At 44.0% G+C, this 25,181-nt stretch overlaps 1 protein-coding gene and 1 pseudogene across 1 annotated transcript in view; one reads left to right on the top strand and one right to left on the bottom strand.

The window, feature by feature from the left end:
• The window catches only part of LOC124616216 (pikachurin-like), a 976,895-nt gene that overhangs the window by 87,976 nt on the left and 863,738 nt on the right, over positions 1 to 25,181 (top strand). The window lies entirely within an intron of this gene.
• Positions 20,894 to 21,011, bottom strand: LOC124616800 (annotated as a pseudogene).

The following is a 25,181-nucleotide window of genomic DNA, read 5'->3' as shown; positions in this document are numbered from 1 at the left end:
AATTTATGTCTTCCTCAGCTGTTTCTACCCTCTGCAGCTCCCCATAGTAGCATGGAAGCTATTCCCTGATGTATGGACACATGTCGTACTATCCTGTCCCTTCTTGTCAGCGTTTTTCATGTGTTCCCACAATTCTGCGCAGAATCTCCTCATCCCTTATGTTATCAGTTCACCTAATTTTCAACACTTCTGGAGCATCACATCTCATACGGTTCGATTCTGTTCTGTTCCAGTTTTCGTGTTGTCCGTGATTCAATACCATACAATGCTCTGCTCGAGACGTACATTCCCTGAAATTAAGGCCCAAGTTTGACACCAGGAGCCTTCTCTTGTCCTGAAATGCCCTCTTTACCTATGATAGTATGCTTTTTATTTCCTCGTAGCTTTGTCCGTGATGGGTTACTTTGCTTCCTAGGTAGCGGAATTTTTTACCTGCGTGCAATTAAGTTTCTCGCTGTTCTCATTTCTGCTGCTCCTCATTACTTTCGTCTTTCTTCGATCTGATCTCTGTACATATTTTGTACCCATTAGGCCATTCCATCCAACAGATCCTGTAATTTTTCATCAATTTGACCGAAGACAAAAGTGTCATGAGTGAGTCTTATCGTTTATAACCTTTCACACTGAATTGTAATCCCGTCCTTGAACCTCTCTGTTATTTCCGTCGCTGCTTCTTCGATATACAGCAGTACTTTGCGCAATTTGTCTCGTGCGCCGCGGTCACAAGTGTGACTTCACGTGACGCCACGGAAGCTCCGAGAAACACACAGAAGGGAACGTTTCAGTGGGGCCTCCACTCAAAAGTCTGATTTAGCTGGCGGTGAAGATTTGTTTGTGAGGCAGTGTAGCTAAAATGAAACTTTCCAGAATGAGATTTTCACTCTGCGGCGGAGTGTGCGCTGATATGAAACTTCATGGCAGATTAAAACTGTGTGCCGACCGAGACTCGAACTCGGGACCTTTGCAAAGGTCCCGATTTCGAGTCTCGGTCCGGCACACAGTTTTAATCTGCCAGGAAGTTTCAAAATGAAAGTTGTCATTGACAGTATACCAGTGTTAACACTGTTTCGTTACAAAGCATTTGAGTAATTATTAATAAACCAGCAGCTGCATTTGAACCTACGCCATTAATTCTTTTTAACACATGCTACAAGTTTCGACACCAAGTGATGTCATCTTCAGGTCCCAAGTGCAATCTGACATCCACAACCGTTTTCATGTGCATTGAACAGAATCGGGTACAGCGGGGCAAAATTAACTGGATTCCGTACCCACACTGGTGAGAAGACAACAGGTCTTGTTATTGCCACGAAAAATACGGAATCCAGTTAATTTTCGCCCGCTGCATACGATTCCGTTCATTGCACATGAAAACCATTGTGGACGGCTGGGTACGTTTGACGCATGAAGATGACACCGTTTGGTGTCAAAACTGGTTGCATGTATAGAAAAGAATAAATGACGTAGGTTCAAGTATAGCCGCTGCTCTTTTTATCACTATTCAAGTACTTCGTAACTGGCTTCAGTTCCACATCCCTTGATTGGATTACCATGGTTTCGTTACGAGGTCTATCTCCATCAAGGATGAGCCTCGTTCCACTAACGGCTAGGTTTTGTAGATGTTCACATAACTAATACCACAGAAGTGTGATTTGAAGCGACAGGCGTAAAACGATTTACTAGGTCATCGGCAGTTGACACGTACCGCGGTGGTACGACAACAGAGCCTACTTTCGAAATACGGGGAAAACGCCGCGTACGATGGGATTGCGCGGCAGTTGCGGTGGTCCTCGCAGGGCGATGCCATTACCCGGAGACCGCTGGGCGTGCATTAAACATGCGTCGCGCCGCTGCAGTGCGGTCGCGGCGGCCCGCCAGTAGGGCGCGGCCTTACGACGCGATCGCCGGGTTACGCCCGCGTTTACACGCGCCGCGCGGGTCGTAAACGCTCGGCCGGCGCCCCGGCGCGAGTAATCGCCGGACGCCGTGTAATGGCCGCCATTCGCATCGGCTGATCTGCTCCGGCGGGCGTCTATATTTGTGTCGACACCCGCCAGCAGGTGAATGGGGGCTCGCCGCACCAATCTGCCGATGAGCTGCGACCGCCGGATGGTATCCGCGGCGACACGCGGTGAAAAGGTCGCCTGTTAGCTCCGCAGTGCGAATGCTGATGAAGAATTTTACAACCGCCGATTCAAGGGCTCGAAAGAGTTGGCGCTTCAGCTCGCACAAGTATTGTTATCAGGTTTGCTCTCCATTAGTGGTGGTGCGATTGTTTTAACGGAAGAAATCAGATGACCACTACAAAGGCTACGAGATATAGTCTTGATGTTTCAGTTAACAAGACGAAAAAATGTTAAGTGATTACATTTTTTAGTTGCTCGTACATCTCTGCACTTCTCTTCCATACTGATATACCGGGTGATCAAAACGTCAGTATAAATTTGAAAACTTAATAAACCACGGAATAATGTAGATAGAGAGGTAAAAATTGACACACATGCTTGGAATGACATGGGGTTTTATTAGAACAAAAAAAAGTTCACAAAATGTCCGACAGATGGCGCTGGACAGTAAAACGGCAGTGACTGCGCATGACAATCGTGTATAAAAGGAGCTGCAATGAGAGAGAGAATCAGATGCGCCAGCAGTCGCAGCATGTTGACGTTACCTGAAAAGGCGCTTTTAGTGAAGCTGTATTATCAGAATGGGGAATGTGCTAGTTCAGCGTTACGACCCTATCGCCATAGGAAGAGGATTCGAAAGGGTAAAGGTCTGTTGAAAAATGCAGCTGTGGCGAGAATGATTTCGAAGTTCGAAGCCACGGGTTGTTTAGACGATAGAATCCGTAGTGGCCGACCGAGCACAAGGCGCAATGCTGCTGAGACAGTTCAGGAAGAAATGGAGACTGTAGCGGGTTCGTCTATGCACGGGGAAGTCAGCGCTCGTGAAGTCGCACGTCGCACCGGCATTCCATACACTACTGTTTGATTGGCACTGAGGTGTACCCTCCGATGCTATCCGCACAAGATCCATCGGCATCATGAACTGTTACCTGACGATTTCGTGAAGCGGAGGGCATTTGCGGTGTGGGCGTTTCAAAAGATGGCGGAAGATGACGATTGGTTGAGTAACGTGTTGTGGACCGATGAAGCTCGTTTCACGCTCCGAGGGTCTGTCAACGCCCACAGCTGCAGAATTTGGGCTACCGATAATTCTATAACTGTCGTGGAAACTCCATTGCACGACGAGAAAATCACGGTATGGGTTGGATTTACTACATATACCGTTATCGGACCTATTTTCCTCGAGGAAATGCGTGATTCTGGTTTTGTAACTGCTACCGTGACGGGTGAGAGTTAAGCCGATATGCTACAGAGTCACATCATCCCCAGCCTGGCTGATAAACACCTGCTGGAACGTACGATGTTTATGCAAGATGGTGCTCCACCCCATATTGCTAGACGCGTGAAAGATCTCTTGCGCGCGTCGTTTGGTGATGATCGTGTTCTCTGCCGCCACTTTCGTTATGCTTGGCCTCCCAGGTCCCCAGACCTCAGTCCGTGCGATTGTTGGCTTTGGGATTACCTGAAGTCGCAAGTGTATCATGATCGACCGACATCTCTAGGAATGTTGAAAGACAACATCCGACGCCAATGCGTCACCGGACCTGCTATACAGTGCTGTTCAGAACATTATTCCTCGACTACAGCTATTGTTGAGGACTGATGGTGGACATATTGAGCATTTCCTGTAAAGAACATCATCTTTGCTTTGTCTTACATTGTTATGCTAATTATTGCTATTCTGATCAGATGAAGCGCCATCTGTTAGACATTTTTTGAACTTTTGAATTTTTTTGGTTCTAATAAAATCCCATGTCATTCCAAGCATGTCTGTCAATGTGTACTCTCTATCTACATTATTCCGTGATTTATTCAGTTTTCAAATTTATACTGACTTTTTGATCACCCGGTACTCCATACTACAGGTTCGTAACACGTCGTTAGAGGATCCAAAACTAAATGGCATGACCCACTGTCTTTCGGTAGTACGTTTTTCTGCATTTGAAGAGGTACAGCGCTGCAATCAACAAAGCCGATATGCTGGAACCTTACAACAATGCAGCGTCGTATGAGACACTGGTTATGACTCGCAGACACCTGCACTGTGGTGAAACAGGACTAAGTGACGAACAACCGTGTCGCAGAGCGTCTGTCTCTGAAGAGGGGGGAATCACCATAGAGTGCGACGTATCAAGAATGTGAGGACGTGGCTGATTGTAACTACCTACAGGGTGACAATTATTGAACTATATGAAATAAAATGGTCATAACGTCTGAACGGTTTGCATTAGGCCGTTGAAACTACACGGTTGGCCACGGTGCATGGCGAGATCTATATGGTTTGGTTTAGCGACGAAGTCTACTTTCACTTGGATGGGTTCGTCAGTAAGCAAAATTAGCGCACTTGCGGGACTGAGAATTCGCATTTCGCGACCGAGAAGTGTCTTCACTATCAACGGGTGAGTATGTGGTGTGCAATCGGTGCGATGTTCGTTGATGGCACAGTGACCACCGAACGCTACGTGAAGGTAGTCTAAGGTAACTCTGATCTCGATAAGACGTGGTTCATGCAAGACGGATCTCGACTCCTCGAGGCAGGAGAGTGTTTGGTGTCCTGGAGGAGCACTTTCTGGTCCGCATTCTTGCTCTGGGGTACCCAGAGTCCACTGGCATGGGCCTCGATTGGCCGCCATTTTCTCCGAATCTGAACACATGCGACTCATTTTTTGTGGGGCTATACGATGGGCGCTTGAAAAGTGCACGCAAAGTCCGAGAGATGGCACAACCGGCGCGTATCAACGTCAAGTTTAGTTAGTAGCATCTTTGGAAGGAACGCACACCACGTTTCAGCCATATTGGTCTATTTCTTTGTGTTTGTCATCCGTGTGAATCAAGGAAGTCGAGTGATTGTCAAAAAATGGACGAAATTCTTTTTCGTGTGGTGATTAAACATTACTTTATGAAAAGCAAAACGCCTCAGGAGACTAAAGAGAAGCTTGATAAACATTACGGTGACTCTGCACCTTCGATTAGAACAATTTATACGTGGTTTAACAATTTTCGGAGTGGCCATATGAGCACAAGTGATGCTGAACGTTATCGACACCCTGTGGAGGTTACGACTCAATAAATCATTGATAAATTCCATGATACGGTGATGGGTGACAGAAGAGTTAAGGTGCGTGAGATATCTAGTGCTGTAGGCATCTCGAATGAACGGGTACGTAATATTTTGTATACACATTTGGACATGAGAAAGCTATCCGAAAAATGGGCTTCGCGATTGCTCACGCTTGACCAGAAACGGAATCGTGTGAAGTGTTGCAAGGATTGTTTGCAGCTGTTTAGGAAGAATCATCAGCAATTTAAGGGTCGTTTCGTCACTGTGGATGAAACATGGATACATTACTACACTCCTGAGACCAAACAACAATCTAAACAATGGGTTACCAAGGGAGACTCTGCACCAAAAAAGGCAAAGACCATTCCTTCGGCCGGAAAGAATATGGCGATTGTCTTTTGGGATTCGCAAGGGATAATCCTCATCGATTATCAGGAAAAGGGTAAAAATATTACAGGTGCATATTATTCATCGTTATTGGACCGTCTGAAAATAGAGCTGCAAGAAAAACGTCGGGGACTGGACCGCAAAAAAGTCCTTTTCTATCACGACGATGTACCGGCACACATCTCAGCAGTTGTGGTCGCAAAATTAAAGAAATAGGATTCCAACTCGTTTCACATGCCCCATATTCTCCAGATTTGGCTCCCTCGGACTACTATTTGTTCCGCAATTTGAAGAAATGACTGGCGGGGCAAAGATTTTATTCAAACGAGGAGCTGACTGAAGCAACTAATAGCTATTTAGCAGACTTGGACATTTCCTATTATTCGGAAGCGATCAACAAATTAGAACAGCGTTGGACAAAGCGTATAAGTCTAAAAGGAGACTATGTCGAAGAGTATACAAAGTTTACTGAAACACGTAAGCACGAGGGTTAGTCAAATGAAAACATTAAATTTGAAATAACAAATCGAAATTTCGCGCCGTTATCCTGTAAGTTGGTAAGCGTGCTACAAACAGCGTGCAGAATGGCCTGTATGTGGCAGCATAGTGCAGAAGCACATATACCGTCGCAGTGTCAGGGTAAAGGTAGCCGCCCCACTTGCGACTTGCACCAGCGAAGAACAGCGTTCTGTTATACGGTTTTTGCGTAGTGAAGGTGTGAAACCTATTGAAATTCATCGACGAATGAAGGTTCAGTTCGGTGATGCATGTTTGTCACAGCAGCAAGTCTACGAATGGAGTAGAAAGTTCGGAAATGGTGTGACTTCAGTGGAAGATGCTCCACGTCGAGGTCAGGCACAACGAGTTGTGACTCCACAGAACATTGCAGCAACTGAAGTCATAGTGAAGGAAAATCGCCGAGTGACATTGCAGCATGTTTACAGATTAGTCATGGTCAGCACACCACATTGTACATGATGTGCTCCAGTTTCACAAAGTGGCTGCAAGATGGGTGTCACGGCAGCTGATTCCTGAAATGAGAGAAAGACGTGTTGATGCTTGTGAAGAATTTCTTCGGCGCTTTGAACGAGGAGGTGATGGCTTCCTTGCAAGAATCGTTACTGGGGACGAAACCTGGGTTCACTTCCACCAACCGGAAACGAAGAGAGCGAGCAAGGAATGGCGCCATTGCTCATCACCAAAACCAAAGGAGTTTCGAACAGAACCATCAGCAGGGAAGGTTATGCTGACTCTCTTTTGGGAGGAAAAAGGTGTTATTTTGGAGCATTAAATGCCTAGAGGGACCACTGTCACCAGTGCATCATACACAGATCTCCTAAAAAATCATCTGTGGCCGCCAATCGAATCAAAGCGACGTGGATTGCTGTCAACAGGTGTCCTTTTGCAACATAACAATGCAAGGCCCCACACTACCCGTACAACAGTTGCAACAATCACAGACCTGCATTTTGAGTGTCTTCCTCATCCACGACAGTCACGAGACCTTGCCCCAAATGATTTCCACATGTTTGGAGCACTCAAAGACGCAATGAGAGGTAAGACGCTCCGTTCTGATGAGAAGTACGCCACGCGGTGCATGAGTGGTTGTGCGGACCACCAAAATAATTTTTTTCTAAAGGAATTTATGCACTTTGTGGGCGCTGGAGGACTTGCATTGAGGATGGGGGAGATTATATTGAAAAGTGTTACAGCTTTGTACCCCCTCTGCACAGTAAATAGTATTTAAAAAAATATTTAAGGTTTTCATTTGACTCACCCTCGTAGTTTTTATTTTTGCACGGACTTTTCAAACGCCCCTCGTATTAAACACAAAGTGTACAGCAATAACACCAAAACCATTGCAGAACTGAAAACAGTAATTCAGGAGGTCATCGACAGCTCCGATTTTCCGACACTTCAGCGGGTCATGCAAAATTTCGTTGTGTGATTGTGATAATGGCTGGTTTGTGCGGCGCTCAACTGCGCGGTTATCAGCGCCTGTACAAAGTCCTGACATTTACTCAGTCCAGTATCGCCACTTTCATGAATGATGACGAAATGATGAGGACAACACAAACACCCAGTCTCCGGACGGAGAAAATCCCCAAACCGACCGGGAATCGAACCCGGCACCCCGTGATCCAGGGGCAGCAACGTTCGCCACTCCACAATTTGTCTGCGCCACATCAGAACCAATGGCGGCAGGCATATTGAATATGCCATAGCCTAAATCCGGATATCTGTACTGACTAAAAAGTGTGTGCACGTCGTAGTTCGTAACTAATTTACGTTCTTTTTCCATATAGTTCAATAATTGTCAACCTGTAACTGTTCACGTGGAAGTTACAGGTGGCCACGAACACATGTCGTCAAAGGTCTTCTGCTCACCTCGCATCTTCTAATGTCATGCCCCTCTCGCCGACGATCTCGCTCCGTCCTGGATCCGTTGATGATATGGCTCTGCGGATCTCCTGTAAGAATGTGCAGGTCCATTATCCAGTAGCAAGTACGTAATTTTTTTAATTGGATGCCAGGAATTTATTCATTGTGCAGCGGTTGCTGCCACACTTCACGCTGATACACTCGAAATTATATCCTGCTACACACCTCCATATTAATAACCCACCAGGTTAGCCGAGAGCGCTAAAGTACTGCTTCCTGGACTCGAGTAGGCGCGCCGGCCCCGCAGACATCTGAACACATTCACACTCTTCCATGGATTGCACTAGACGCAGACGGTACACAAATTCCGTCCCGTTGGGTACGGGGCGGCGGCAGTAAGGGCATCTGGCCACACCTTCCATTAACCTTGCCAAATCCAATTAACCATGCCGACCCTGAGTCACTGCGGGAGAAAGCCACAAGCAAAGAAAGAAAGAAAAGAAAGAGACACAACTCCATATTAATAATAGTAAACAATTGTAGAATGACATGAAAACTATTGCACAATGCTGTGTACTCATTGTTATTACTGCTCCATTTGCCCTTATCGCCTGAATGCAAGGAATTACCTCACTGAAATGCAGTGAAAGCTGATTAATACAAATACCCATTCTGGGCAGTGAACACACATCTGCTCAGTCCACGATCGTCCTCTCAGTGACTTACCCCAATGACGCCTAACTAGAGAGTGCTAGCGGTCACTGGCGCCTCTGAACTGACGTCAAGCTGTAGTGAGCATGTCGCTGAGTTCCGCCCAATCGGCTGCCGTGAAACGGAACGCTACCGTATAAGGTCACGCTACGACCAACCGAATAGAGGTGAGAAAATAGTTCTCACGTAAACATTGTAAGATGGCTACTTTTTTTCTGATGTTATTGAATGTGTTAATATTTTTAAAGGAAAATCATATATTTGAAGAATGGGGTCAGGTAGACAGTTGTTAGGCCACAGTATCTGTGTCTGCGGTGGCAGCACCGTGCAATCGTAGAGTCTTTGACAGCCATTAGTGGATAGGTGTGGTGTGCAGCAGGCGGATTTTCCGCTGAGTGTACAATGTAGTGCAGTATGTTATTGAATGTGTTAATATTTCTAAAGGAAAATCATATATTTGAAGAATTGGGTCAGGTAGACAGTTGTTAGGCCACAGTATCTGTGTCTGCGATGGCAGCACCGTGCAATCGTAGAGTCTTTGACAGCCATTAGTGGATAGGTGTGGTGTGCAGCAGGCGGATTTTCCGCTGAGTGTGCAATGTAGTGCAGGAACGCTTTTTTCGAACTATGTGAGTTGCAGATTTATTACGAATTGGAATGATGACTCAGAACAATGGCTGACTATCATAAAAAGGATTTTGAAATGAAGAACAAGGTATTATTTGATGAGATAAAAACTTTAATTTATTTTTGTAGACTTGTATTGCTGGTCCACTTTACCGTGGTCACAGTCGATTTTTTTGATAATTATTCTGTTGAGTGATGTTTTGATTTGATTTACTGTACCATGGAAGCTATTTGACTAAATTAATTTTCATATTAGAGTCTATAGGTGTCTTGTTTGATAAGTTCCTTCCTAATTGAAATTTCAGAACTTGAAGGTTGGGTCATGTATTTCATTGGCGTTCTGTGTCACGATTATGAACCCTATTTCCATGGACCAACTAACTGTAGTTACTTTTTAGTAGTACTTTTTTGCTGTTGCGAAGTTTTGCTGTGTTCCTGTTTGCGCCAGTACTTCGTTTTCCAGGTGAGATTCACAATACGTGATTGTTTCGTTTCCTTTGCGCAATGTAGGTTCTGTCAGTTCCTTTATTTTACCAGGGCTATGTGTCAGTGCAAAAATTTTTGGGTGTTTCAGATCACATTTTTATACAGGTCGACATTACAGTTTGACTTCTTTTTTAATGCCGTCAGGTTTTTTCAAACAGTTCGCACTGACCAAACCTGAGCGTCAAATTATTGGTTTGCCTATTTATTTGCTTATGAATGACATCGGTTTTCACATACACAGCATTCTTTTCAATTCACGTGGCACCGAGCTCAGTTGCACGTTTAGGTTGCCAGTGCACATTCCCAGGTTTGTATTTACGATAACACACACTCAAGTGAAGGCTACTCACTTTCAGCCCCACGGCAGAGCTCACTATCACGACACAACAAGTTCGGCAGTACTAGGATTTAAGCCACACTGCGCAACATTGCAGTTTCACCAGGCCGATTAGCCGTAAATGTAACAGGCGGAGTTCCTGCTGCTCGAAGACCGGCTGGCAGTCGAAGCGACTTTGGCAACAGTGGAAAATGAGTCACGCAGCAGTTGTCAACATCTTGCACTAATTTCTGAACATGACAAAAGCCGCCGCTCATACATATTCAAAAAGCCCGCCAAACTGAAGAAGCAGCAGAAATTTTGCAGCTGTATTAGGCAAACCCAGATTTCTAGCCAAGCGTCTTGATGTAGCGCCAGCATATTATGGTTTTCCCTTGTTGCCCTGTGGGCTACTATTCTGAGGCACCAGAGTTCACGCACAAGGATTATTTTTGTTTTACAGGTGAGCCTTAAGACCGTATACGCCGTTAATTCAGTGAACTTTCGTAAGTCGTCTCGTAAAAATCCTTTATGACTCTAGACTGAACTATCCGCCGAGGTAATTCGTCATTTGCGTGTTCCTTACGACCAGAAACGGGTTAGCTATTTTACTAACTAACATTCTCAGTGCAAAATATGAAAAAATGCTGATCAATTAAATCACATGTTTTACGTTGAGTTTAAGTTACTTCAGTTGTTTTTCCACATAGTGACATACTTAACACCACACACACACACAAACAAACGCGTGTGTAAGCGAGTGCCCTCCCACTACGTTATAGCATTATAGTCTTTCGCAGTCAGACCTTCTTACAAGGGAACCTCCCCATCGCACCCCCTCAGATTTAGTTATAAGTTGGCACAGTGGATAGGCCTTGAAAAACTGAACACAGGTCAATCGAGAAAACAGGAAGAAGTTGTGTGGAAGTATGAAAAAATAAGCGAAATACACAAACTGAGTAGTCTATGTATATGATATACAATATCTCGGAGCATGTGAGTTAATGAGCGCCGTGGTCCCGTGGTTAGCGTGAGCAACTCCAATACGAGAGGGCCTTGGATCAAATCTTCCCTCGAGTGAAAATTTTAATTTTTTATTTTCAGACAACTATTATCTGTCCGTTCGTTCATTGACGTCTCTGTTCTCTGTAATAAGTTTAGTGTCTGTGTTTTGCGACCACACCGCTAAAACCGTGCGATTAGTAGACGAAAGGACGTGCCTGTCCAATGGGAACCGAAAACGTTTGATCGCAAGGTCATAGGTCAACCGATTCCTCCACAGAAAAACACGTCTGATATATTCTATACGACACTGGTGACGGCATATGTTGTCGACCCGCCTAACTTGTACACTTGGCGAATGGGTAAGAAAGATTCTTCTACCTTGCCCGATTTAGGTTTTCTTGTGGATGTGGTAATCACTCCCAAAAAAAATGATCGCATCGGACGGACTGATAGTAATTGTCTGAAAATAAAAAATTAAAAATTTTCACTCGAGGGAAGACTTCAACCAAGGACCTCTCGTACTGCAGATGCTCACGCTAACCACGGAACCACGACGCTCGTGAGCTCAGACTCTACTAGATGTTGCATAGGATATGCATGGACTACTCAGTTTGTATATTTTGCTTATTTTTTTCATACTTCCACACAACTTCTTCCTGTTTTCTCGATTGATCTGTGTTCAGTTTTTCAAGGCCTATCCACTGTGCCAACTTATAACTAAATCTGAGGGGGGTGCGATGGGGAGGTTCCCTTGTTAGCACCCTAAATAGTCAAAGACTTTTTTACCTGAATGCTTCTGTGCCATATTAAGGTTGAGTTCGTTAGTTAGTTAGTTATATGTTGCATAGATCATTCGGACGATTATTTTTCCGAAATGATGTGCAACGAGTCAGTTTACAAGATATTTATATGTGATTAGTGTTAACATTAATGAATTCGTTATTTCTTAGTACTAATCATGCAATTACTCTTAAAAATATTAAGCACGGACAGGTACCATCCTTTAAAAACAGATTTTCTATGGAATAAGAGTTTGCCAGATGGAACGGTTTTAGGTTATATTTAAAACTGACCTTGCTGCCTTTTATATTATTGGGCAAATAATAAAAAGCTTATTACTGTACATTGAATTTATTTCTAAGACAACGACAACTTTAATAATGGGTAAAAAAGGTCATAGTGTCTTCCAGTGATGTTAGCGCGAACATCATTGTCCTGCTCAGAGTCTGATTCATTATTTATGGCTAAATGGTTCAAATGGCTCTGAGCACTATGGGACGCAACTTCTGAGGTCGTTAGTCCCCTAGAACTTATAACTAGTTAAACCGAACTAACCTAAGGACACCACACACATCCATGCCCGAGGCAGGATTCGAACCTGCGACCGTAGCGGTTCCAGACTGCAGCGCCTAGAACCGCACGGCCACTTCGGCCGGCTATGGCGAATTTCATCAGCGAATATATGTATTGCGACGGTCGAATTAAAATCGGTAAATCCTTGAAGAGGTTCCTACATGACTCTTACTGCTCGGTTTCGCGGTCAGTACTATCTTTCTAAGTGATGAGTTATCCCAGGAAACGAAATGTCGTGTGGCTAGGGCTTCCAGTCGGGTTGAGTCCTTTGAGTTGACGCCACTTTGGCGACTTGCGCGTCGATGGGGATGAGATGATAATGATGAAGACGACACAACATCCAGTCCCTGAGGGGAGAAAATCTCCGACCCAGCCGAGAATTGAACTGGGGTCCCTTAGCATGGCATTCCGTCACCCTGACCACTCAGCTAATCCATAAGACACTAAGGAGTGGAAATATGCAAAATATGTCAGAAGCTTAATTCGCTTGTTTCTAAGACTAGCAATTAAAAGGAAAGCAAATGTAGCTGAACTTCACTGTTCGAGGAGCTCAGTAATAAGCTTCTTCCAGCTCGCGTTTTCATCAGTGAAGTAACAGAGCAAATCACTTGCTCTAATAGTATATTTATGAATGTTATAGTTATGAAACTGCTATTGATTCCAGATTGAGATTTTCACTCTGCAGCGGAGAGTGCGCTGATATGAAACTTCCTGGCAGATTAAAACTATCTGCCGGACCGAGACTCGAACTCGGTTCAAAATGATTCAAATGGGTCTGAGCACTATGGGACTCAACTGCTGAGGTCATTAGTCCCCTAGAACTTAGAACTAGTTAAACCTAACTAACCTAAGGACATCACAAACATCCATGCCCGAGGCAGGATTCGAACCTTCGACCGTAGCGGTCTTGCGGTTCCAGACTGCAGCGCCTTTAACCGCACGGCCACTTCGGACGGCCTCGAACTCGGGTAGCTCAGATGGTAGAGCACTTGCCCACCAAAGGCAAAGGTCCCGAGTTCGAGTCTCGGTCCAGCACATAGTTTTAATCTACCAGGAAGTTTCATTTCTGCTATTGATTGGTAAGTAAAAAGTTTATAAGGGTGTGAATATACCACATGGTTCGTTTTAACACAGCAAAACATTTGAAGAGGTATTAGCTACTTCTCTGCAACGAGTACAAGCCTATTCATGTACAACCAATGCAGGTTTATGCTAAATCTGACTCATAAAAATGAATCTAAAAATAGGGCAAATGTTCACACGAAGGGGTTGGAGTTCTTTTCCTCATGCATCAGTCTTAAATTGGGTTTCCACGATTCTGTAAAATTCATTTTATTAATTAATTTTTACACTGTCGTACGAAGGAGGCGGTATTTCTTTTTTGATTTGTTGTTGCTGCGTGACAGACATCGTGCGTTCCTGTCTCTTTTAACACAGTGGACACCAGTTGGTATGTAGTCTAGATAATGTTATTTCGGCCATAATTTGAAAATGCTTGTTTGCGTGAACACTCAGCCATTTTTTTTACGACTCAACAGCGTTCATAATATCACAATGAATGAAGTGTACCTGAATGTTTCCACCCGGACGCGTTGACGTCTCTGACCATTTTGCCTCCCCCCTTGCACAAAACCCTACTGCATGAGAGATGACCCCTGCCTCGCAGGGAGTATTTTTCAGCGAGCTCCAACCTTCACACCCCACAACCGCGGATGCTGCGCGCTTTGTCTCCTCTGGTGTCGTGGGAGGGGCGAGCACGCTGACTCAGCTCCCACGTCTCGTTTGGCACTCATCGTCCGGTAAGTGTGACTCACCCCAAATCGATCAACGCTCTCACCCCCTTTCTGTCGCTCATGCGAAGTGCATAGGCTAAGGAACTGCGATACAAGGGATCTGGAGAAAATTTTAAGATCCTTTCATTGTCTTATACCTACCAATTTTTGAATATATATAAAAAATTGTAGCCCCGGATTTGGGTGGAGTGGGGTTGGGTTAGGAGTTGTGCAAACAAAATGTTGTGACTTGGCAAGACAGCCAAGCCACTATGATTGGTAGCCGAAAGGCACGCGTTAAGCTCACGCAGGCTGGCGTGAGGTCTGGAACAGGTAAAGTAATTATACTAGCAAAAATAATATGTAGCTTCTGGAATACTTAACTTTAATCCATAATTAGTGAACATCGGTCTGACGGTACAGGCATCACAAGATAAATAGCAAATGATAATGGCGCCTTGCTAGGTCGTAGCAAATGACATAGCTGAAGGCTATGCTAACTGTCGTCTCGGCAAATGAGAGCGTAATTTGTCAGTGAACCATCTCTAGCAAAGTCGGCTGTACAACTGGGGCGAGTGCTAGGAAGTCTCTCTAGACCTGCCGTGTGGCGGCGCTCGGTCTGCAATCACTGACAGTGGCGACACGCGGGTCCGACGTATACCAGCGGACCGCGGCCGATTTAAAGGGTACCACCTAGCAAGTGTGGTGTCTGGCGGTGACGCCACACAAAACATCCACACTCTGTATCCGTAGAACTTTAAAATCTGATGACCAACTCAGTAGGTTACAATAATGAATAACATCACAATCGAATCTACCTCTACCACGAAGGACTTCCACCACTTACTACTACTGCAGACGACAGGGCTATGAAGGTACCTACACCACGAACTATACCAGCAACAAAAATTTTCGAAGAAGGGCAGCAGGAAGGTGGAAGGAGTATATAGAGCGTCTATACAAGGGCGATGTACTTGAGGACAATATTATGGAAATGAAAGAGGATGTAGATGAAGATGAAATGGGAGATACGATACTGCGCGAAGAGTTTGACAGAGCACTGAAAGACCTGAGTCGAAACAAGGCCCCGGGAGTAGACAACATTCCATTAGAACTACTGACAGCCTTGGGAGAGCCAGTCCTGACAAAACTCTACCATCTGGTGAGCAAGATGTATGAAACAGGCGAGATACCCTCAGACTTCAAGAAGAATATAATAATACCAATCCCAAAGAAAGCAGGTGTTGACAGATGTGAAAATTACCGAACAATCAGTTTAATAAGCCACAGCTGCAAAATACTAACACGAATTCTTTACAGACGAATGGAAAAACTAGTAGAAGCCGACCTCGGGTAAGATCAGTTTGGATTCCGTAGAAATACTGGAACACGTGAGGCAATACTGACCTTACGACTTATCTTAGAAGAAAGATTAAGGAAAGGCAAACCTACGTTTCTAGCATTTGTAGACTTAGAGAAAGCTTTTGACAATGTTGATTGGAATACTCTCTTTCAAATTCTAAAGGTGGCAGGGGTAAAATACAGGGAGCGAAAGGCTATTTACAATTTGTACAGAAACCAGATGGCAGTTATAAGAGTCGAGGGACATGAAAGGGAAGCAAAACTTTGAGGTTCGCCGATGACATTGTAATTCTGTCAGAGACAGCAAAGGACTTGGAAGAGCAGTTGAACGGAATGGACAGTGTCTTGAAAGGAGGATATAAGATTAACATCAACAAAAGCAAAACGAGGATAATGGAATGTAGTCGAATTAAGTCGGGTGATGTTGAGGGTATTAGATTAGGAAATGAGACACTTAAAATAGTAAAGGAGTTTTGCTATTTGGGGAGCAAAATAACTGATGATGGTCGAAGTAGAGAGGATATAAAATGTAGACTGGCAATGGCAAGGAAAGCGTTTCTGAAGAAAAGAAATTTGTTAACTTCGAGTATAGATTTAAGTGTCAGGAAGTCATTTCTGAAAGTATTTGTATGGAGTGTAGCCATGTATGGAAGTGAAACATGGACGGTAAATAGTTTGGACAAGAAGAGAATAGAAGCTTTCGAAATGTGGTGCTACAGAAGAATGCTGAAGATAAGGTGGGTAGATCACATAACTAATGAGGAAGTATTGAATAGGATTGGGGAGAAGAGAAGCTTGTGGCACAACTTGACCAGTAGAAGGGATCGGTTGGTAGGACATGTTCTGAGGCATCAAGGGATCACCAATTCAGCATTGGAGGGCAGTGTGGAGGGTAAAAATCGTAGGGGGAGACCAAGAGATGAAAACACTAAGCAGATTCAGAAGGATGTAGGTTGCAGTAGGTACTGGGAGATGAAGAAGCTTGCACAGGATAGAGTAGCATGGAGAGCTGCATCAAACCAGTCTCAGGACTGAAGCCCACAACAACAACAACAACAACAACAACAACATAGCTATGTAGAATCTAGGATACTCCTCAACCCCATGTAAGAAATGTACATCTTTTTTTTCTTTTGTACAACAGTAACAAACACCCACACCGTGTAATGAAACACAGTACAAGGCACCCTATCCTGCCGCCCTGGGCATACCGTACAGTATTGTGACTGCAACGAACACGTAGTACTCCTAGCACATATATTGTCCACTTCGGTGTACATTACGCGGTGTCCACCTGAGGGTGCATCCATGATGGAGCCACTCTACTCGCAGCTCGCACATCCCATCACGCTGCTCATCTGTAATCCTGCTGCATTTGGGCTGCAGACACACTGCTAGCACATCGATGGTCGCCGTGTTTCTTGACTTCCGCAAGGCGATTGATACAGTTGCCCACAGTCGTTTAATGAACAAAGTAAGTGCATATGGACTATCAGATCAATTGTGTGATTGGATTGAAGAGTTCCTAGATAACAGAACGTAGCGTGTCATTCTCAATGGAGAAAAGTCTTCCGAAGTAAGAGTGATTTGAGTCCGCAGCTCGTGGTCGTGCGGTAGCGTTCTCGCTTCCCACGCCCGGGTTCCCGGGTTCGATTCCCGGCGGGGGCTAGGGATTTTCTCTGCCTCGTGATGTCTGGGTGTTGTGTGACGTCCTTAGTTTAGTTAGGTTTAAGTAGTTCTAAGTTCTAGGGGACTGATGACCATAGATGTTAAGTCCCATAGTGCTCAGAGCCAAGAGTGATTTTAGGTGAGCCGCAGGGGAGTGTCGTAGGACGGTTGCTATTCACAATATATATAAATGACCTTGTGGATGACATCGGAAGTTCGTTGAGCCTTTTTGCGGATGATGATGTAGTGTAGGTTGTAACAATGGAAAATTGTACTGAAATGCAGGAGGATCTACAACGAATTGACGCATGGTGCAGGGAAAGGCAATTGAATCTCAACGTAGACAAGTGTAATGTGCTGCGAATACACAGAAAGAAATATCTTTTATCATTTAGCTACAATATACCAGGCCAGCAACTGGAAGCAGTTAATTCCATAAATTATCTGTGAGTAGGCATTAGGAGTGATTTAAAATGGCATGACCTTATAAAATTAATCGTCGGTAAAGCAGATGCCAGACTGAGATTCATTGGAAGAATCCTAATGAAATGCAGTCCGAAAAGAAAGGAAATAGGTCACAGTACACTTTTTCATCCACTGCTTGAACACTGCTCACCGGTGTGGGATCCGTACAAGATAGGGTTGATAGAAGAGATGGAGTAGATCCAGCGAAGAGCAGCGCGCTTCGTTACAGGATCATTTAGTAATCGCGAAAGCGCCTTGCGGAGATCATAGATAAACCCCAGTGGATGACTGTAAGAGAGACGCTCAGTAGCTCGGTAAGGGCTTTTGTTGAAGTTTCGGGAACATACCTTCACCGCGGAGTCAAGCAGTATATTGCTCCCTCCTACATGTATCTCGCGAAGAGACCATGAGGATAAAATCAGAGAGATTAGAGCCCACACAGAGGCATACCGACAATCTTTCTTTCCACGAACAATGCGAGACTGGATTAGAGGGCAGAACCGATAGAGGTACTCAAGGTAACCTCCGCCACACACCGTCAGTTGGCTTGCGCAGTATGTAGATGGCAGCGCAGGCGTCTCGTTTCTCGCCTGGAACCTTCGCCATCCATATATTCACATCGCTAGTTGAGTGGATTACTTACAGCTTCTGTGTGTTTGTGTGTGTGTGTGTGTGTGTGTACGTGAAGCGGAAACGATACTGTTGGCATCGCCTGACGACAGTTATTCTGGTTTGTCCACTCCAAAAATGTGGAGAAGAGGTATGGATGCACCCTTTGACTGTGCACTACGCATACCGCATGAACGTACTTCTGCCAGTTCCAACAACAGCTCAAAAATTATCCACAGCACTTAAGCACACCATTACGATTGCAGTAAGATACTTCTCAGTTTACTTTAAGTATTATTGAACTAGAACAGTCTTAAGATAAGAACATCCACGAGAAAATTATTGAGTCACCCACTGAAAAATTTCAGCCGTTTTATGAGTATTCGTCACTTCCTCGGCCGTTGTTATGATCTGCTCTTGGCAGGTGATGACTTTCGCATGCTCTGTGCTCATCAGCTTTCGTTTAATGGCTGCAGCTAAGCAACTCTTCATTTCCGACCTATTGGTGCGAGGCAAAGTTTGCTAGGTTCGACATCAGCTATCGTATGGTTCAAATGGCTCTGAGTACTATGGGACTTAACATCTGAGGTCATCAGTCCCCTAGACTTAGAACTACTTAAACCTAAAGACATCACACACATCCATTCCCGAAGCAGAATGCGATCCTGCGACCGTTGCGGTCGCGCGGTTCCTGACTGAAGTGCCTAGAGCCATTCGGCCACAGATGCCGGCCAGCTATCGTATCATCAGTTTTGTTACTAGTTGTATATCAAGGACGTAGCTGCAATCTACAGAAAGCAATGTTGATGAAAGGCTTGTTTCTCAGTTTCTCTGTGACTGGATCCAGCATTTCAGGACGTTGCTATTAGTAATATATTGACCAGACCATTACACATGCTATTACCGTACCTTACTAGATCTAATAAATTAACATCATTGTTAACCTATACAGTATTACAGGACGAGCAGTTGCATGTTAAGTCATTGAGGATGGGTTGTTTACGTTTATTGGCAACATACTTGCCCCTACGAGAGAGAGAGAGAGAGAGAGAGAGAGAGAGAGAGAGAGACCAATATTTAGGTAGAGACATAGCTCCCAATTTTACAAAGCCATCGTAACCGTGTAACTGTCCTGCTGTTTTTGTCACCGTTGATTTGTAGCAAACCAACTGATTTTTACTCCGTGACATGTCCTCTCCCAAACAGTGTGAGTTGCTTTATGGTACCTACGCAAGAACAGGAATCGCTGTTGTGTCTGCAAATATCGCTGTAAAAAGAAGAGAATATAACATGATTTAAAACATATACGACTCATCTGATCTCACAAGACAACGACTTCTACAGGAATGTAGATAGAAGCTTGTTATAAATTTTAACTTTGGTGTACGATTAGAGCGGTTATATTTTCAAAATGAACCATCCCATTTTACAAGGATGTATCTTCGTCAAGCATACACATACAACCATGGGGTGTTTTTTACAATGACTTTTGGAGTCTAAGTTGTCACATTTCACAAATATTCGATGTAACCTCTACCGGGCTATGACATACATCCAGGTAATATCCAAACTCCTGTATGTCTCCTGTACGGCACTGGTGTTGACTACATAGTTCCACCAGCGGTTTACCTTTGGTTGGTTTATAGGAGATGAGTTTGAAGCTCGTAATGTGACAGCAGTACTGTTTATCGACTTACCAGCAGCGTATGACATTGTCAAACACCAGCAGTTACTAGCTAAGATCTACAGCCTAACTAAGAATTTTGGCCTAGCTAGGTTCATCGCCACTCTTTTGCAGAATCGCAAGATCTTCTTCGACTTCCAAGAACAGCGTAGACGATGCAGACAGCAGGAAAACGGCCTCTCACAAGGAAGTGTGCCGGCTGCAGTTCTGTTCAATATATACACGAATGACCGACCCATAACACCCAGTAGCAGGAGCTTTCTTGGATGCCGATAACCTTGCCGTAGCAGCACAGACTATGAATCATCAGAGAACACCGTTTTCGATGCTCCTAAAAAAACTTTCCAGATACTACAACAGAAGCCAACTTAAACCAAATCACACAGACACAAGTGTATGTTTTTCTCTTGAAAGACAGGAAACCTATTCGCAAATTAAAGATATTATGGTCAGACGTCGAACTGGTACACTGAGAGACTCCAAAATGTCTAGGAGTTTCTTACTTTTAAGAAGATTGCAGGGATTGCAAGTCAAAGTTTCCAGCAGGAACAATCTGCTACGGAAACTGGCCGGAGTACAGTGAGGGGTAGTCAACTTGATAATATACGAATCACTGCAGTGGCACTATATTATTCTGCGGACGAGTATACATGTCCTGTTTGGTATAATTCTTGGTCCGAATAGGCTTTGAAAGGCCCAATGGTACCGACCGGCCGCCGTGTCATCCTCTGACCACAGGCGTCCCTGGATGTGGATATGGAGGGACATGTGATCAACACACCGCTCTCCTGGCCGTATGTCAGTTTACGAGACCAGAGCCGCTGCTTCTCAATCAAGTATCTCCTGAGTTTGCCTCACAAGGGCTGAGTGCACCCCGCTTGCCAACAGCGCTCGGCAGACCGGGTGGTCAGCCATCCAAGTGCTAGCCCAGCCCGACAGCGGTTAACTTCGGTGATCTGACGGTAACCGGTGTTACCACTGCGGCAAGGCCGTTGGCTTGTTTGGTCTAATTCAACAGCTAGCCAGAGCTCTCAGTGACACCTGCAGAGTCGTAACAGGTCGCTTGAAATCCACTCCAGTCAGATAACTCTAACACCTCATACGAATGGCACAGCCTCGTTTCCGAAAAGGAATATCTCGGATTAGAACAGAAAGTAACACGAGTAGGAGAGAACGCATCCTCTGTATGGACACGAACCGCACCCGCAATGACTGAAGTGAAAGAGGAGTTTCTGTGGATCATCGACGGCACTTGGAACCACTGCTGAAAAAGCTAGGTTGCAGCTATACCCATGGCTGGAAAATAGTTCAGAAACTCCGCCTCCTGGCTTTGATTAGTAATAAAAGACCGAGGTCGTGGAATAGACAGGGACCTGAAGTTGGCAGATCAGAGGTTAATTCAGCAAATTGGGCCTACAGTGATCAATATGGTATTCAGCGTCACTGTGGAGAAGACCAGACCGATTATCAAATACTCCAGCGCCGACTGTGTCCAGCCTCCTGCACGGAATATTATCTTGAAGAAACAGAAAATTCATTGGAAATGGCCATCTTTTCACCAAAAGTAATACAATCACAACTGTTTGTAATGTGTACTCACGCAGTATGCTTGTGAGCAAGTCCAATCAATCGTCCCGCTAAGGGGCGTCGCAGATCATCCCAAACTTCCTGGGATGAATGGCGAATAAATGCAATGCAAAATATCGGTTAAGTACATTTATTTTTCAAAAAGGTGCAATAGCCATAAGTAAGAGAACTAAAGTTAACAAGGAAGCATATCATGTTTGTCCCCGAGCACTGTAGCATAAAGTGACCACGGTAATGATTATGGCGATAAACTAACGAAATCTAATCACGGTGATATCCATTAAAACATTTAAAACGTCCATTTGCATGATAATTGTCCCACTGTCCTCCACTCTAATGGGAAAAAAGGGAAGGTAGGTGAGTGGGCGAAAGGGCGTGGGGGGAGAGAGGAAGAGATGCGCATTTGCTATGAAATTGCTCTTTTCTGGTCGCAGGCCTGCGGGGATGAAAGCCTTTAAGCGGCCGTGTTTGAATCCATTTTCGTCTCCGTTAATTGGTGCGCCGAGGGTTGTTGTGGCAGCGGATTGGTTATCGATCTGGCGGAGTGGAGACCACGGCTTCTATCGCACCGCGACTGCGGTGGCGGCGTCTGCTGCCAGATAGCCCGCGTCCTCTGGACAAAGTCCGGCGCTGGAGCAGAGTTTGGAGCGTGCGAGTGAACTCACTGTGCGCTTACTAACCGTAAGGGAGTGGGTGTGAAATTCTCGGTGAAACATTTATTTTTGTTTTAAATCAAAACAAATTGTTGAACTGTTTCTTTATATATTTTATGTTTTCCACACCTGTCTTTCACTATCTGCTTCCTATATGATGTTACTGATGGAAACCTGAATTTGAATCCCGTACCTTTTATCCTGTGTCGGAGATTTTTTTGTATCGTTATTTCATTCCTTTGCCACAAAGATAACCATCTCTCTTCGATTACGCCTCAGACGTTAAATCACTTTTATCCTGTGGTGGTGATATTTTTATTTATTGTTGTTTCATTCCATTGCCGCAATGATAACCATTGTCTTCGATTACGCAACAGGCAATAAATCACTGTGAACAACGTAAACAACAACAAAATGATTCAAATGGCTCTGAGCACTATGGGACTTAACATCTGAGGTCATCAGTACCCTAGAACTTAGAACTACTTAAACCTAACTAACCTAAGGACATCACACACATCCATGCCCGAAGCAGGATTCGAACCTGCGACCGTAGGGATCGCGCGGTTCCAGACTGAAGCGCTTAGAACCGCTCGGCCACACAGGCCGGTGTATACAACAACAGCCGTAGAATACTTCGTGTTTGTTTTTTAATAATAGTGATTGATTTTAGTTTTACATAGGAAACAAATTTTATTAGTATCTGAACTTGTGGCACCTCTAAGTGTATTCTTCCTTCTGGTTTAGACATAAACAGTGAATGTATTTTAGTTATTAACGATCCCACTGTAAATTTATATAAGGCTGTTAAGTTTCTATATTTTTTAAATAATTTTTTAGGAAATTTGGAACAAAAATGACAGTAATACAGACGTCGCTGGTTATTAGTGACGTCACATACCAAAGTTATCTGCATGGAAATGTAAGCAGCAAGCTCAGTTTAACGGATGGTTGTTGTCTATAAGGTCACGTGATACCATGTGCGATTATATGTGCAGTAAGTCATGATTTGGATATCGTTGGTGCGTAAATTTACGGTTTACAAGCTGATTTATTTGTGATCTGGTTTTAATTTATATGTTTAATGCCTTATTCTCATTACGTTTCTTGTATTCATGTAGCGCTGAAGACAGCTACGCATTAGCTGAAATCGATCTACTATAAACAGATCAAAAATTTACGGCCGCTTATGGCCTTCCTCCGGACTTGAGTTGCAGAGCACCTCGAAGTAACCGTCTGGAGATATCTAAAGCGTAACGAGGAGATAGAACAAACAGTAGAAAAAGTCGATGCCAGGCTGAGATTTACTGGGAGAATCTTTAGGAAATGTAATTAACCCGTGAATGAAGTGACTCTCAAAGCATCAGTAAGAATGTTTCTTGAGTATTTCTCATCAGTTACATTCACTCAGCAGGCTGGATTAACAGAAAAGGTGGAGGTGATCCAATGAAGAGCGGCGCGTTTCGTCACGCCATCGTTTGGCCCGTGCGATAGTGTTAGTTAAATGCTCAACAAACTCCAGTGTCAGCTGCAAGAGGAGCTTACACCAAGGAGAGGCTCAGCAGTTTGGTTACGAGACTGTGCGCTCCAATTATTACTCCGTCCAGCTTACGTCTCGCTAAGTCACCACGACGATAGACGGCGGGGAAGGTTTATATGCAGATTCGTCGACAGACTATCTCCACAAGCTTCGTTACTAAATATAACAGGGCAGGGTCTAAAGTCACTTCATCAACCTGTTCTAATACCTTTTGGGTATGACCACATTCCGGTACTCGTCTTCTACCCTAAAGTATTTAAATTTGGAAAAAGTGAAGAAGGTGTAGCTGAATTAATTTCTACTTTGGTAACAGGTTTGACGTTTGTCTTTAAATAAGAATTTTTGTCCGTGATTTTTTCCGCTAGATGGTTTACTCCCAGATTCTGATTACACTTTCACTATTGCTTACAGTATTAACCTGTGTTACTGATGACGACAGGTTTTACAAGATCTTCAAAACACGTCCACTTCCTACTATACCTTGACAACCAAGTGGTTCGTCTGCTTCGAGACGTCAAAGACCTCGTAAAACCTCCAGGTTCAGGTTGGAGTTGTTATTCTGCATTTTGTTTTCAAGCTTTCGGCATAGGTTAGCACTGTTACAAAATCTAGAAAAATGTGAAAGTTACAGATTGAGAATAATGCTTGCAGTAACTATTGGTAATTATTTACGAGAAATGATGTTTATTTTGTATTGATAAGGGTATACTTAATGTGACTTCGGCACGGTTTGCCGAGAGGTTCTAGGTGCTGCAGTCTGGAACCGCGCGACCGCAACGCTCGCAGGTTCGAATCCTGCCTCGGACATGGATGTGTGTGATGTCCTTCGGTTAGTTCGGTTTAAGAAGTTCTATGTCCTAGGGGACTGATGACCTTAGAAGTTGACTCCCATAGTGCTCAGAGCCATTTGAACCATTCGGCACTGTTTCCTCTCTGATTGTCAAACAGGTGTTTTTTTAGTTTTGTGTTTTTCTACACATTGGTTATGTTCTTTTTCAGATTTACAAATAGTAAAAATAATTCTGGTGTAAACGTCTTCGTGAAGCAATGACGCTTTTTAATTCAAAATTACGACGGGCTTTTCATATATCAAATTTAGCTATTTTCTATTTGAGATAGAACTGGCAAAAACTGGGAAGCAGATCAGTGTCTCTGTCTCCAAAGTTTTCGTATGAGGCATAAAGCTCCAAAAGATGGTTTAATTACTAATTTAACAATAGTGCACAATTTGTGATTTTCGTCTTTTTCTTCGTTATTCAAATTAACATGGAAATTTCTATGCTGTCAGTGTTCAGAGGTTTATTTACATGTAATATAATTTGTCTCTGTTTGGAAAAAATTGTTTTCATGATAATTATGTGGTTGCAAATTTATTTGTAAGTCTACA

The sequence above is a fragment of the Schistocerca americana genome, chromosome 5, assembly GCF_021461395.2.
Source record: "Schistocerca americana isolate TAMUIC-IGC-003095 chromosome 5, iqSchAmer2.1, whole genome shotgun sequence".
Taxonomy (NCBI): Eukaryota; Metazoa; Arthropoda; class Insecta; order Orthoptera; family Acrididae; genus Schistocerca; species Schistocerca americana.
This window is presented reverse-complemented; position numbering and strand designations above follow the sequence as displayed.